At 40.9% G+C, this 15,627-nt stretch overlaps 1 long non-coding RNA gene across 1 annotated transcript in view; it reads right to left on the bottom strand.

Annotated features, from left to right (window-relative positions):
- Nucleotides 1-522: 522 nt before the first annotated feature.
- Nucleotides 523-15,627, bottom strand: part of LOC128783879 (uncharacterized) — an 85,404-nt gene continuing 70,299 nt past the window's right edge. Inside the window, exons 4-6 of the long non-coding RNA XR_008429255.1 lie at nucleotides 7,624-7,710; nucleotides 6,417-6,526; nucleotides 523-621 (exon numbers count right to left, since the gene is read on the bottom strand). This is a non-coding gene — a long non-coding RNA (uncharacterized LOC128783879). The remainder of the gene's footprint in view (nucleotides 622-6,416; nucleotides 6,527-7,623; nucleotides 7,711-15,627) is intronic.

Below are 15,627 nucleotides of genomic sequence, written 5' to 3'. Positions count from 1 at the left end.
TGGAGGAGGCTGCTAAGTTTTTCTAAGGAGATTTTTCTACTTTTAAACCACAGAGTGGTTTAAAAGTTAAAAGGGTAACTCAATAATGACAATAATAAAAGTATGAGAACACGGTAAAGGCACTGCATTTTGATAAGGCCAAACTATAAAGATATTTATAACAGTCAGTACCCTTATAATCTCCAAAACATAATCACAAACAACCATGAAATTAATATGCTTAGGAAACTGCTGGGCTTAATCCAGTGCAAGTTTAAATCAATGGAGAGACATTAGGGACACTGGACTGTGTCCAGAAGTGAGCGAATGAAAAGCACAGGACAGAGGGTAGTGCTCCAGACAGCATTCATACAGAATATCAGATACTGGCAGACCTTGCACAGAAATTATGAATGGAAAATCCTTAGTAAGGCAGAAATTGCCTCATTTTTTAGCTATTCTTGGCATATTTCTCAATGCCAAATCTAAGGTCCCAAAACCATAACTAAAGCTTTCCACAGGGTTTAGTGGGTTTACCATGAGTCTGGTTTAGTATAGCATCATTCTCTTCTTTGTGAATCCTGTTAAATTGTTTCCACTCTCTCATCACTGTGTTTCCAGTAAAGTTGGATTAGGTGCAGACTAAAGGAAGCAAAAAAACCAGAATCTCAGTTGCCTGGCAGTAAAACATATGGATAGCTTCTGCAAACAGCTTAGATGTTTTAACTGCTTGAGTGCTGAAGGCCTGTACATGGGCTGTTTCAAACAGGACCAAACAAGAGAAAACCTTCACAATTCTTTGTTTGCCAGTGATTCTCAGTGGAGTGTGTCTCCTGAGATTTTTCTACTTCCATGGACATTTTCAGTAGGATTTGCATAAAGAACATCTACCCCTGGATCTCCTAAGGATGTCCAAAATACTTTTGTCTCTCTCTCTCTCTGCCTTGGTCCTTGTGTGTGCTCCCTGCTTGTGGCTAGCTGGGAGACATTCCTCCTGCATATGTACATGCTTCTGACATGTTCCTCTTCTGAATCTTTCCTGGATAATAAAGACTTAACAGCTTGACTAACCAACTCTCAAGGAATCCAGCAGGCTTTAGATCTGTATCCATATGGGGACAGAATACGAAGCTGATAATTTGAGGAAGCTGCCATGATTGCGACATATGCATGGAGCATGAGATGAGTTCTTGCTTGACTTAGAGAGGCAGTGGGATGATGCACTCACAGACACACATAGAGAGCAAGACCTGTTCACTGTGACTTCAGCATCACAGCACCACTGCTTCTTTCACTCTTTGTCTATCTTCCTCCAATAGATAAGTAACACCCAGGCAGATAATAAATGAGACACTCATTGCACAGGGAGAACCCAAGCAACATGAAAATCTGTCAAAGGATGCTGATTTAATGAACACAGTAACGATAAATATTATGTGCACAGAGGGAAATGGCCCAGCATAGTGGTGAAGTGCTGTGCAGATACGAAACAATTTGGTTGCCAACTGAGAAATGTGGCAAATATATTAGCTGTAAGAGTTATATGCCTTCCAACATCATCTTAACATAAACTATTAATTTTCTATTCTTTCCCTCTACCTGGTTAATAAGGCTGATAAAATATTTATTAGGTAACATAAAATATGCACAACACCACCTTTAACTGTGTGTTTGTCAAAGAAAACACATTTTAAAAAAAGAAACAGCTTATGAAACTTTGCTAAAACACACTGATCTGGACTCTAGCAATGCCTATAGCCCTGCACACATATTTTCCCCAAGAAAGTGCAACTAGTTATTCAATATTCTTACTAATAATAACTCTAGTGAAGCCCCAGTAAACCTGAATAAATATATTTTTTTTTTTTAAAGATTGGGTTGAGTATACTAGATATAACAGTATACTGTGAATAAGTAGAGTGAAACCTGCAAAAGATATAAGACATCTGTCAGAATTTATGGTGTGCACAAACTCAGTAAATCGTTGGTCTTCAACAATTATAAATGTTCTTTTTTAGATGATTGGAACTAGATGGATGAGCTCTATTTTTACACAGGTTAATTGAAGGAGAAAAGCTGTTGACTATCAGCTGACGTGCACACTCACCAGGGACTAAGCACAGTCAGGGCACATTTCCCTGGACTGCAGTCAGTGCTTTACAGGCTGCTAGCTAAGGAGAACTCTGTAGTAGAGTCAATGAAGGCAGACAGCTCTTCCTTTGGGAAGCACCAGATCAACACAGCCTCTCCTATAATACATTGCTCACAGATAAGAAGCTCAGGCACCATAACTTGAACAGAGACCAAATAAATATACACACACAGACCACAGCTCCTGGGACCATGCCACAAGACATGGAATCAATCACCCTCTCTGAATTGGCTCCAAGCCTTGATTCTCTGGCTTCAGCTTTATATGTTTTTTTCATTATAATCAGCTTGACAATGCAGGGGGAAATGGCAGGGGGATTTTTTTTCACTGTGCATGGACTCTCTCCTCATTTGTTACATGATTAGGTAGTTACATAAATTACCCAAGATGTCACATTCCTCACCCGGGCACTGACCTTTGAAATAGACCAGGCAACATGACTCTGAGTAGCTGGAGGGTCTATTTGTGAGAGGATTTGCTGAGCAGGGCTGCATTATAGAATGTTTTTTCCACCTACATGACTGTGTTCATCAGTGGATCATCATTTGCAGGCAGAGACATTCAGACAGCCATGATGCTGAGAGTTTCCATGATGTGTTCCAAAACTGGATGCACATCAATGGGATACCAGTAATGTTTCCTTCATCTTCCTTTTTCCAAGTAAAATGAAAAAGGGCAATCAATCACAAATGCACCAACTTGGTTCCTTGTCTAGAAACAAGTAGAAGACCTTAAATAAGATTTTTCTCTCCCATCACTCTCTTCACACTGGCTATCTGATCGAGAGCCCACAGAAATCTGTGAAAACTTTAAACCCAGACTTCAAAGGGGCCACAATCAGCCCTTTTTCATCTACCCTTTTCAAACATACCCAGCATTTTATGCAGCACAGTGTATTCAATAAATCCGGTGCCATTCACCTACAGACCACAAAGCATTTCACAGTCATTAACAACACATGGTAACAGAAGCAAATATTATTCAATGGCTGATTCTATGGCTCCTGAAAATGAATCTAAGTGAGGGGAAAAGGATTTATCCAGAATCACACTGAGTTAGTGCCATGACTGCAAAAGAAATCTTGCTCTCTCTTCCCTAAGGAATGTTTCATCTCCCTGCCTACTATTAATTGTGAAAAGACTGTGAAGGAAACACCATCCCTGCTTCTTACGGCACCTTCCCGAGGGTGATTCTCACATGTTGTCCTCTAACACACTATCAGAACATATTGTCCAATTCTCAGAAAGGGCAAAGCACCTGAGCAAGGCTGATGGTAATGCCAATAAACCATCTAGTGAACCCCAAGAGGTATTTGCCTCCGTGCTATAGGTCATTCAAGCATAATTGTCTAATCCACAGAACCAGGAACAGTGCTGGTTTAGAGATTATGTATTCCACGAACTAATGCCCTGTTATCCTGTGCACTACAGGCTTGCAGATCTGCACCCACTTGGTTTTGGCCACCAAAAAAGAAAGCTTTTCTTCCTTTTCTTTTTCTTTTTTTTTTTTTTTTTTTAGTAATTTTTAACAAATATAAATAAATTATTACAAATGTAGACCAAAGTGAAAGCTAATGTGCATTTTTACTAATCCTTATTAGAATAAAACTAAAACCCCCTGATATCTCCTAATCAATGATAAAGCTCTGACCTGCAATTACAATTTATTCCCTGTCTCTACTGAAGGTGAGTTTATATGAAATCTCATTACACATCAATTTGCAATGTGCTCCAGTTTCTCATGAGATATTGGATCTAACTGGTCTAGTATATTATTTCCCAGAAAAGGAGTGACAAAAAGGGAAGGGCAGGTATTGGGTTATCTGGGGAGGATCTCTCAGAGAAGCTGTGTGACATGATATCTTGCAGCTGTTTCAATGGATGGTCTCTCCTGCACTTTTCAAAGACAAATGATACACCAAACAGTCAAACTAGAATAGAGCAGCACTCTATTCCAGTTTACAGGAAGTCTGGGATTTAGGGAAAGGCAGGACATAGGGGATTTGAAAGTTGGCTGCAACTCCTGTACTTAAATTTAAGTTCCAAGCCCATCTAGAACCAACGCAAAGCTCTGGGGAAATGCAAGCTCTCGTTCTGTAGAAGCTAACAGAGCTCTATGGTTGTACCAGGGTCTCTACCTTCTGTATTCATTCATATATGAATGCCATGAGCTCTCTAGCACAGGAACTATATTTTCAACATTCTTGTCTTTCATTTATTTACTTGTGCTTAATCCAGTCCATGGCCAACTCGTCTTGAGGCTGCAAAGGGTGACCTCAGTTCATTTAGAAGCAACCCGCATATATTTCAGCTTAGTTCATTTGGTAGCATCATATTCAGTTTGAAGGATAATTTATCTCCAAAATGTAACCTTTAACATTGAGACTTGTTTCTTGAAAGGTTGAAAGAATAAAAAGTTTATAAGAAATAATATGTAAACTCAATGTAAACTCCTATAAACACAGCTACTTCACTTTATCACACATTCCCAGCTCATGAGGCTTTTGGATGGACAAAATAAGGGTTCTCTAATTTTCACAGGCCTGAACAAGTTAGCAAAATTCTATTATTTAAAAATAAGTCCACCATAATGGTGAAAAAATAAATATTTTCCTTGCTTTCCTTAGTACTGAAAGACAAAAACTGGCTCTCAGCTGAACTTGAGCTCACAGATCAGCAGATTGACAGTGCAATCAGCAGTTGACAATGACAGTACAGCTATCTGGTCTAGTTAACAATAGCCAGGGCAGATCATACAGCTGACAACAGGAAGAATAATTTTCTTCTTATCATGTATCCCTTTCTTAATCTAATCACATACAGAACAACTTACTGTCGTGGTTTGAAATGGAAGTGATTTTTTTTTTTCAGGAAGTTGGGTCAAACCAATCAGTGGTCAGGTTTGGATATTGGCACCTGGAATGACCACTGAAAGTATGGACACGCCTCTGAGAACACAGGGGGTTAAAAGCAAGAACTCCCAGGAGAACTCTCTCTTTGGTTCCGGTCGTCAGAGAGTGCAGACTCTCCCCGCCCAGCCATGGGCTGGGTGGGGGAGGGGAAGCCACGCGGCCTTGTCCAGGTAGGCCGAGGGGGCTGAGGGTCTGGAACCCAGCCAGCTCCTGTGGACGGAAGGGTGGAGAGAAGCGGAGATGCCTTTGTCTCCCCCCACTTCAGAGGGAAAGAGACAGAGAGCCTGACGGCACTTGGAGATTTGCCGGCAGAGGAGAAGCAGAAAGGGGGGGATGATGCCAGGGTGGGAGTCCAGAATGCTGGGCAGAGATTTCCCGTCCAGGGAGTCTGAACTTTTAACCCTTTCCAGGAAATGAGGGCTTTGTAAAATATTACTCCTCCTTGATTTGTAGTGGAAGAGAGACAGTCTGGGACCTGAGATATTAGAAGAAGAAATTTTTAGGTGGGAGGAGATGATGGAGTAGCTTTTGGCTGGACTTTTCTTGTTAGCCATAGACTGAACCAAAATCTCCTGCAATAGAGACTGCATTTTAGGGGGATGCAGTGGTGACCCAAGGAGACCTGCTTCAGCAACTAACAGCACAGGAATGGCAAGAACAGAGGAAAGCTGAGGAGGGAATGGTGATGTCCTCTGTCTTCAGAAAGAAGATGACCTCTGTTCTTGGACCCTTGGCCCCAGGGGAAAATGGGGAGGACTGTAGTCCCAAGATGAGAAGCTGAACTGTTGTATCTTTGGGTCCTAAAGCATCCTTAAAGGAGCCCTATGAGCAGTCTGTCCATGCATGGTGGTGAGAGCACTGTGACATGGAAAGGAGGGTGTCACACTGGCAGATTTTCTCCGGGCGGTTGCCATGTGTGACATGGAAACGCAGGAGGTGGCAACTGTGTTTCCTGGGGGGTCTGTGGCGCAAGAGGGACTTTTCTCTCCCTTGATAGATTGAGTATTGATTATCTGAAGGGTGGTAATTTGATCAGGAATCCCGGGTGACGTTTCATGGTGGTTGTTTTGGAAATTAGGAGGAGGAGGGGTGTTTTAGAGGGTCTTCATCCTGGATTTAGTCTGTGTGTCTTCTGTAGTAGTAGTTTAATAAAGTTTTTTCCTTTGTTATTAAGCTTGGGCCTGCTCTGCTCTGTTCCTGATAACATCTCACAGCATTTATTTGAGAAAGTGTATTTTCATGGGGGCGCTGGCATTGTGCCAGTGTCAAACCATGACACCTACCTACTTCTTTCAGCTCAAACTAGCTTTATTAAGTAAAGTTGACATCCTACAAGGTAAAAGTTTCCAGTGTTGTTCTTAAATGAAACCATACCTGTAATAGCTTAACTGCAGATTTAGGTTTTAAAGATGGGGAACCGACACCAGAATATGTGTTGGCATGCAAAAACACACACTCCACATGCTGCCACCAGAAACATTTTCCTACAAAATAAAAAGAAATAAGAACAGTAAACACAAGATTCTGAGAATGCAGAAATGGTAGATACTTTGGATCCTTTACCTTCTTTCTTGAACCTTGTAGTATTTTTACTTTAGATACAAAAATGTAGCCAGCAGAGAAGGTATTACAAATTTTTCATTAGTAGGGATCTCCAAGACAGTATTAGGTCAGTCACCTGGGAGTATCAAGAAAATCCTTTCTTCTTCCTTTCTGCTGTGACCAAGAAAGCTATCTTAGCTACATGTGTTGATGATGAAGATAGAGAATGTGTAGGTTTCTGATATATTCTTATTTTTACATGTTGAACTCCCATATCTCAATACTCTCACATTTTGGGAGCCAACCCAGCAATTTAATTTGTAAAAACTCCTTCCCATAATGCTTCAGCCTAATTAGACTGGGAAAGTAACTGTCTGGAAAAGGTGTATTGCAATCATATGGCCCCTCAAAACCATATGGATTTTTAAAATGCCTTCTTCTATGAGGTCTTGTAAGGGGAAGCTGTCCCTAGCCTTCAGCTGTTAGGAAAAGCAATTACTCCTACCTATTACTACAGGCCAAGCAGGTAATTAAAAATAGCTAATGGCTTAGTCAGCCACCAAGCCTTGTCACTTGCCCCATGCATCCTATTACATTCTCTCAGCACACTGGAATTAAATGTAATTAGTTTGTGACAATCAATCACATTTTTTCATCAAGGAGGAAAATTAGGGGAGTAATTGGGTAAAAGATGATTTATACGGCCCTTTCTGACACAGGAGCAAAGAATAGTTTTTATATCATAACATCAAATCTTTTAAATATCACCTAAAGTTCTGCCAAGCCATAATTCTCACTTGGACTTTTCTCACACTATTATAGGTTAAAAAAAGGAAGAAATAAAATATAAAAGCATGTGGGTGTATGTAGACACACAAGGGAATAGTCACTCAGTTTGTCCTAGACATAATAAATCTTTATATAAAATGGTTGGCTGGAATGATTTTCAGTTAAGAATTGATCTCATGAATCAATTAATAAATAAATTTGCTAATCTGTTGTTAGCAAAATTACCCTTGGGCCATAATTTTGCTAGTACCTGTGGACTCCTTTTTGTCCTTTCTGTCTTCTATTTTACTGTTAAAGTGTCATCATTCTTGATCGTTTTATAATGACAAAAAGGCATCTATAGCAGAGACAAAGAAAGAAAACAAAGATGGCATGAAAAATAAATTGCATAGAAATTAGTAAGTGCTACTATTATAGTAAACTAAAATTAAACTGAGGGAAAGCACTTGCAAAGATGAGGAGAGAACAGGGAGTTAACATGTCTGTGGCAATGAGTGATTCACCATGGCTGTAATATTTCACATGGCCAACCTAAATCTGGCCCAGTTCACAGTGATCAAAAGCTGGTACAATCTAGTGTGATGTTTGCTGTCTGTAGAAATCAGCTGATGGTTTAAATCTAATTCTTCTCAGAGGGCAGAAGTTGGTAGTGTAAGGATGCTGCCCAGGAAGCTCAGAAGACCAATGGTTATTTGCCGAAGCAAAACCTTTCCTGCTCATTTATTCTCAACGCAGCTTAAAGGGACCAAACAACTGAATGCTGCAGGGCCACATCTGACTATTATTTGTGTACTGAAACTGTAGTAACACACCTCTATTCCCCGTCAGGCAATAAGAATACAAATAAAGAGAATAAACATACAAAATTTCTAATCAACTCAAAGGCCATTTTTTCTGTCCCTGAGAGGAAATTCACTAAATATTCACTTTCTCATACAACATTTATTGCCTTTCATTAACACCAGATGAAACACAGTCTCTAAAACCAGGATAATATTCCTTAATTCCCCAAGTGCTGGCTTTGCAAACTCAAGCACACATTTAGCAGCAAATTAAGTCTTTCTTCTGGCACCAATCAGTGCAGTCTGCAGTCCTGCATGATGTGACACAGCCACAGATCCCTCTCTCTTTACATGAGGGTCATGTCATGGCTGTCCATAAACCTCTGAATCTGATGGACTGCCATCACAGCGTTAAATCTCAGTTCATATCTTGCTGACTGCATGGAAAGCACATAATATTCAGTTCTCTCTCTAATGAAGAAGTCTATTTGGAGAGCTAGAAGGAAGCACAATCTGTAAATATTTATAGTGTTTGTCAAAACTACAATGCACATGGGACTCAGAATGCATCCCACGAGCCAGCCTGCACATTGAAGTAGCTCCATGTTCACTTGCCAGAGAAGAATGGCTCCCTCACAACCCTGCACCACTTAGCCAGAACCTGCTGAAGAAGCCGGTCACAGAACCAGCCTTACCACCCAGCAGCTCTGGGTAAGGAAAGATTGTATCAGGCATTTCACCTGAAAATCTCCTGCTCTGGCATTCATATCCAGGACTTTTCAACAGTGTCCTGATTTAGTCCATGGCTAATACACAACGTGTAGGCAGCCAGTTCAGTTTCATAATTGTACCCTCTGCATAATGAAACTGAAATGAAAAGCAAACACATCTCTTACTTCATACTTTAGTACCCACCCATCTCAAATAGGAGAGTGCCAAAGGAAAAAAAGACAGAACTGAAACATATACTTTGCATTTGACACTGGATCAGCAATGAAAATTTCAGCCCAAGGAAAGCTAGAAGCCTTGTAACAAATGTTTTCTCTAGTTATCAATTTGGGGAAATTGTATATTGGAGTTTTAGAGGGGAATGCACACAAAAGCAGTTGCTAACAAGGTGCTGACAAAGTGCTGTAAGGTGCAAATCAACCACTGTCACTACTGTGGACTGCTGCTTCTAGATATTCCTCTTATAGTGTTATGAGGCTACACAAAGGGTGGTCAGGAAAAGCACAAAAGCTTATACACTACAGCATAGAATAAAAGACCTGTTCAAGTGGAGATTTGCAGCAAGGATGGAAGAAGGCTCAGAATGTTTCTACAAGCCTGCTGATATTGCTAACCTTTGTCATTCAGATTGATCTTCTACTGAAAAATTAATGTTAAAACTTGCTGTTGTAACCAATTTGCATTAGAAATGTACGGTAAACCAATGAAGTCTTCTAATACTTAATGAAAGTAGCTCCACTCTGTGTAATTTTGCACTTTCTTTGCCTCTCAGATCTTTCATACTCCTCTTATGATCCATTCTAAAAGATTCTCATCAAGAATTAAATTCAGGAAGTTTTTATGGAACAAGCACAGGAGCACAGATTGTGTGTTATAGGTTTCCAAGCTTCTCAGCAAGCTCATATTTGCAAGCTGGCTGCTGCTCCCCAACTATTTGCAGGTGCCTTCTTCTAGAAAAGCAGTGCAAAGTGTCAGCTCTGTGCTCCAGAGCAGAAGCTTCCAGGGCAGAAGCTGGACAGAGCAGCAAGGACTATGCCTGTGGCCCAAAAGGGAAGCCTGCAGCCCTCATACAGAGAGCTCAGCACCTGCTGCCTACCATTCTCTGCCTTCAGTCATAATTCTGTGTGTCTCTCCAGCTTTTCCATGAGTCTCCTCCAAAAGCTGAAGCAGCAGTATCACATGCAGGTACTGCTGTGCCCTGTCTGGAGTGCAGCTGGCTTGATTGGCATCTTTCTGCCAGTTAGCCAGAGAGCATTTGCATTTTCAAGCTATCACCCGCAGTGACTTCACAGAAAGAACAAGTATTATTCAGCACTGTTCAATAGCATTAATCATAACACAAATCCTGTTCTTAGGCTCATTTGCTTCATTCCAGGCTTGTCCTGGTGCCTGACTCACACTTAACCACAAATTCCCACTCTTCTTCACCACTGAATAGTAATTTGATGGACACTGGGGTTACTACCAGCAGGACAGCCTTTCGAGCCAGTTGGCATATCAAGAGCTACTGATTTTATTAGTGCCTCTAGAAACTTAGAAAAAGCAATCTCTAGGGTTTTGTAGCAGGAATGCAGTTCCCAGAGTTGCTGCTACCCTGGCTGCCTTGTAGTGTTCTTGGAATCAGCTCTGGGGCTGAAGGATGGCAAAATGACACCAGGCACAGCTCCAGCAGAGAAAGCGGCTGCAGAGGTTTGTCTCCACACTGCAGGCAGGCTGGCAAATGAGTTGCCCACAGAACCTACCACTCTGTATCCTACATGTACAGTGAATTGCCGGCTTGGTTTCCTGGAAATGTTACTTTGTTTCTTTCCTAAACACTGCTCTGAGATCAGATGAGAGCTAATTCTACTGGGTAATATATAGTTCAAACTAACACTCAAATGTATCCAAGAAGAAAAACAAAACTCTACTTGGCATTTTCTGATGGCAACAGCTTGATTGCTGCTTTTAGAGTAACAGCTGTACACAGTTGTCAGTGATCAAGTTCTGCAGAACACCCAGCAGCCACTCAGCTCTTCACATGCCTATTCTCTGCCTTGCAGTTATTTTGTTCCTTGCTAGGCTGCTTTTACGGCCAGATGTTGCTATAATACAAGTAATCTGCTCTGGAGTCTTGGTAGATGTTGCACAGGTCAATATGAGATGGGGGGGATAATATAAATAATGGGAACACATCCCAACCTGACCTACAGACTTAAGGGACACCTTCACAATCATATTCCTTCTATCAAGTAGGATTTATGTGTTTGCATAACCTCACCGTTGCCAGAGAGGGACAGCAATAAGCATTTCAACTTAACCTCACAGCAGAACTAAAACTTAAATATACGTGTCTCAGTATGATCTAGACTTGCAATATGGGAAACATTGGCTGGAGGCAAGAGAATGAAAAACCCTCAAATCATGAACTGGAACAAAACAAGTGGAATGCAAGAAGGGCCTTTAAACAAGCATGGCAACACCATATTTTGTTTTAAATTATGCAGAAAAAAATGGGAGCATAGCCAGAAAACTCAGACAGATGGATTTTCTTATCTGTCAAATTAAACTAGCCTGCAGATTAATAACTAAAACAAGTATTTTTTCAGCACCCTAAGATGTTCATTTTTCTCTTCATTAAATGCACACTAATAGTGCAATTGTTGCACCAGTGCTGGGTTGAACCTATAATCCAATACTATAGATTGTCAGCAGAAATTTTTACCAGATTTCTTCCTTGCCTTCAGTAACTGAAGAAATTGCATTTCATATTGTGCTTACATAAAGAAAACTTCCTCAAATTCTAATGGTTGCCTTAAAAAAGTGATGGTTCTTCCTCTGGTGTCAGTGTAACTCATATTCTTCCCAATTCCTTTCACTAAATTTCATATCTAAGGGGAGGTTAAGACCTACCACTCTGACCTAGCAATAGGTGTAAGATTTGTGGTTAAGCCCTCAGGGCTGAACTGAGGTCTAAAAGTATAGTTCTCTGCCTGTGATTAAGCAGGCCTAAAGAAAGGAAAAGAAAGGAAGGTAAAAAGAAGGAAGAAGAAATAAAAAGGAGAAGAAAAAGGAAGAGGAAAAGCCCAAGAAAATAGAAAGGAGAAGAGAAAAGAAAACAACAGTTTGGTTAACAATTTAGTTGTATAGATATGCATTTCAATCTGAGCACTGTGCAACATCCTTGGTTTGCTTGATTTGTCACCTCTGTTAAAGGTGAGATTTCATTTCTCTGCTTAGCCTAACATAATATTTCTAATAAGAAGCATGATTAGGCAATCACTGGGAAACTAAATCTCTTTGGAAGAGAAGGATAGTTCTTTAGAAAAGAAAGCACAGTAGGCCCTATGAGATAAGTCATTTCTGATTCGGAATAATTAACAGTTTACATATAACTTTTACAATACCCTGTAATTGTTTATGCCTTTTATGTGAGAACTAGATAGTAGGGAGAAAATAACCTTTATGAATTCCTTTAAAACAGATATAGTCAATTTTAGAATAACCCTGTGGCATGCGCACTGTGTGAAAGGTATAAATATGGCAAAAATATTTAGTAAAACTTGTGACCACACTTACAAATTAGTCAGGAAATAAACATAAATTGCAACATATCTGACCTCTCAGCATTAGCTTTTTAAGGATCCAAAATGCAAATAAGGAAATGAAAATTGCTTCATGTATTGCCATTAAGTTGAATGTATAGACACTTTTGCAAATGCCATGAGGCACCTCTGGGCATTCTTAGGGATCTAATTGTGTTTAGAAACATGACATCTGTCAATTTAAGAAGCAAGTTCTGTAAGCAAACTGCTGGGATTATGATGTTGCCAGTGTATCAGTCTGTACACAGCCGTGTCATGACCTGACAAACACATAGTTACAGCTTCCCACTCACCCCCTACATTTACATCATTCTTTAGCCTCACAAAGTCCCAGTTTCTAAACTGGAATAGTCTTCAATTCAAGACACTAGCAGCAGTTTGGGATGAAAAAATGAACTCCAGACACCGCCAAGTGGCATTTTACTCTTTTAGATTGTAGCACTGCTTCTCAGAACACAATTTAGGATCATCAATAACACCTTCCCAATGGAAATCGCCTGCCCTTGGTGCAGTGCTGAGATCTGTGGACTGCTGGGGTGCCTCCTCCCCCTCCTCCTGCCCTCACTTCAGGGCTCAAGGTGTTTATTACACTCCTTTCCCTCACTCCTCCCGGCAGGGCAGCATTTAGTCCTTTATCCCACAGCCTCTACCTGTGGCTGCTGGGCTCAGCTGTGTCCTGTGGTGGTCGTTTGGAGCTGTCTGGAACCGGCTATGCCCAGCAAGGAACACCTCTGTCCTCTCCTCACAGGGGCCACCCTGCAGTCCTTGCTGCCAAAACCTGACACCAGCACCAAATACAGTCGGTATTGTCAACAATTTTCACTGGAGACTGGTCCGTGAGTGAGAGCTAGGAAGTGTGAGCTGGTGTGTTGGAGGAAAAATAATCAGCTCCCACCATGACCAATTCTAAGGCATGTGACAGGAGGCATGTGCACACTAATAAGGAAAAGACACAAACAACCTATATTGACATTACTCACGATTTATTTCCCCGGCTGACCCTCTGCTGGCCTGCCTCACCACCAAGCAGGTGTATTCACAGAACCCCCTCAGGGACAAGGCAAGGCAATTATCTACTGCTTCAGCAAAGAGAGATGACTTGACCCAGTAGGTTCAGGGCAAAATCACTACATTTTAGTTGCCATCATATCTCCTGGTGTTTGAGGTCAGTCATCAATCTGAAATATTTGTTCTCTAATGACAAACCTTCAAAATTGGAAAAAAGAACAAATCAACAAACTACCGTTCAGAACTGAGAAATTTTTAAATTTTCACCCTGTACCTATGACACAGGTTGACAACTGTAGAGCTGTGCTGCTACAGTAACACTACCATCATCTGCTTCTCTGGTGTGCCTCCATGAAAGACAGCACACTGGGCAAATTTGTATCTGCTCATCTGCACCTACCATTAACATGGGTGTGCAAATATCTGCTTCTACCATCACCACATACAGCTTTCCCTGCAGTTATACTGGATATTGGAAATGCAGCAATATCACATTTTGGTGTCTCTCTGTATTTTCATGCCAGTCCCTTAGGAACTCATCATGTGGGAAGAAAAATGAAGCATCCTCCTTTAAGAAAAAGCCACATTGTCTTAGAGATGGCAGATCTCTATTTTTCCACTCATCAGATATGTTTCCATCACACCACAATGAGCTTTTAGCATAGCTACACACTGAGGAACAGTTTTGTGTCCCTGCTGCCCTGATACTTTTCTTGTTATGATAATAAAAATAACCCCAAACCCAGAGCATCAGCTATGCAGAAGCTCTTCACCAGAAATCTAATTGCAGCCATCCTCATGCCCACCACAGAGGACATTAGAAAACTCTTAGAGGCAGGAAGCTTGGGGACAAAATGCATAAATACCATTAGGCACCAAGTGAAAAGTTCCTCCATTGCATGTTCCTGAAGCAGCTTTTCCTCAGTCATTCCCACTCTCAGCAGGTAAGCAAGCAGAACAGCATGAGAGCAGAACAGCGTTCTGGCACTACTGCAGCTTGAACAAGCATTAGCTCTAAGCTTGAGCTCAAATTTCATACTAGAAACAGTTATTAAGGCCTCTTACAAATGTAAATCATAGACAAAAAAGCCATTTCAGCAGGGTGTTTATGTGCATTTGAATAGCTGTTCTAAAGTAACAGCTCTTTCACACAGATATCTCTTGTGTCTTGAAGCTGGGATGAAGATCTGGGAACAAAATATTCTTGCATGGAAGAACAGCACTACTTGGTAATTAAGCACATTGTGATTCACAACACCAGAGGAATGCCAGCAGGCAGGATTGTCCTCTGATTAGGATAAAAAATGGATTCAGAAAACAAATCAGGTTTCTCTATAGTACTCTTGTGAGACTCTTTAAGGCTCTATTCTCTGCCCACAAAACAGGAAGAACAGTGCTCCCTTGTGAGACAGAGAAATTGATCTCATTTGTAGTGTCCAGACTCTGCTCTATATGCTATTAAATATTATTACATGGTACTAATAAAGCTGAGTTTATTGTGGTGGCAGGTGCAATCAGTGTCATGACATCCCAAGAATGTTGTGGAAAACATAAAAAAAAGCAAAACCTGTAACAGAATGGGTATCTATGATGGTTTTGGCTGAGACAGTTAATTTTCTTCATAGTAGCTAGTATGGGGCTGTGTTCTGAATTTGTGCTGGAAACAGTGTTGATATCACAGGGATGTTCTGAGCAGTGCTTGCACAGAGCCAAGGCCTTTTCTGCCTCTCACACCATCAGTGAGTGGGCTGGGAACATATAAGAAGTAGAAAAGGGACACAGCTGGGACCCAAACTGACCACAGGGATATTCCAGATCATGTGGCATTGTGCCCAGCATATAAAGCAAGTAGAAGAAGAAGGAAGGGGGGACACATGTTACACATGATGGAGCCCTGCTTTCCTAGAGATGACTGAACACCTGCCTGCCCATGGGAGGTGTTCAGTGATGAATGAAGGAATAAATGAATTCCATGTTTTGATTTACTTGCATATGTTGCTTTTACTTTACCTATTAAACTGTATCTCAACCACAAATTTTCTCACTTTTGCTCTTCAGATTCTCTCCCTCATCCCATTGGAGGGGGAATGAGTGAGTGGTTGTGTGATGCTTAGTTGCCAGCAGTGATTAAACCACAACAAGAAATCTGAG

Source organism: Vidua chalybeata, chromosome 2, assembly GCF_026979565.1.
Source record: "Vidua chalybeata isolate OUT-0048 chromosome 2, bVidCha1 merged haplotype, whole genome shotgun sequence".
In the NCBI taxonomy this organism is placed as follows: domain Eukaryota; kingdom Metazoa; phylum Chordata; class Aves; order Passeriformes; family Viduidae; genus Vidua; species Vidua chalybeata.
Note: the sequence above shows the minus strand (reverse complement) of the source record. Positions and strands in the feature narration are given on the sequence as shown.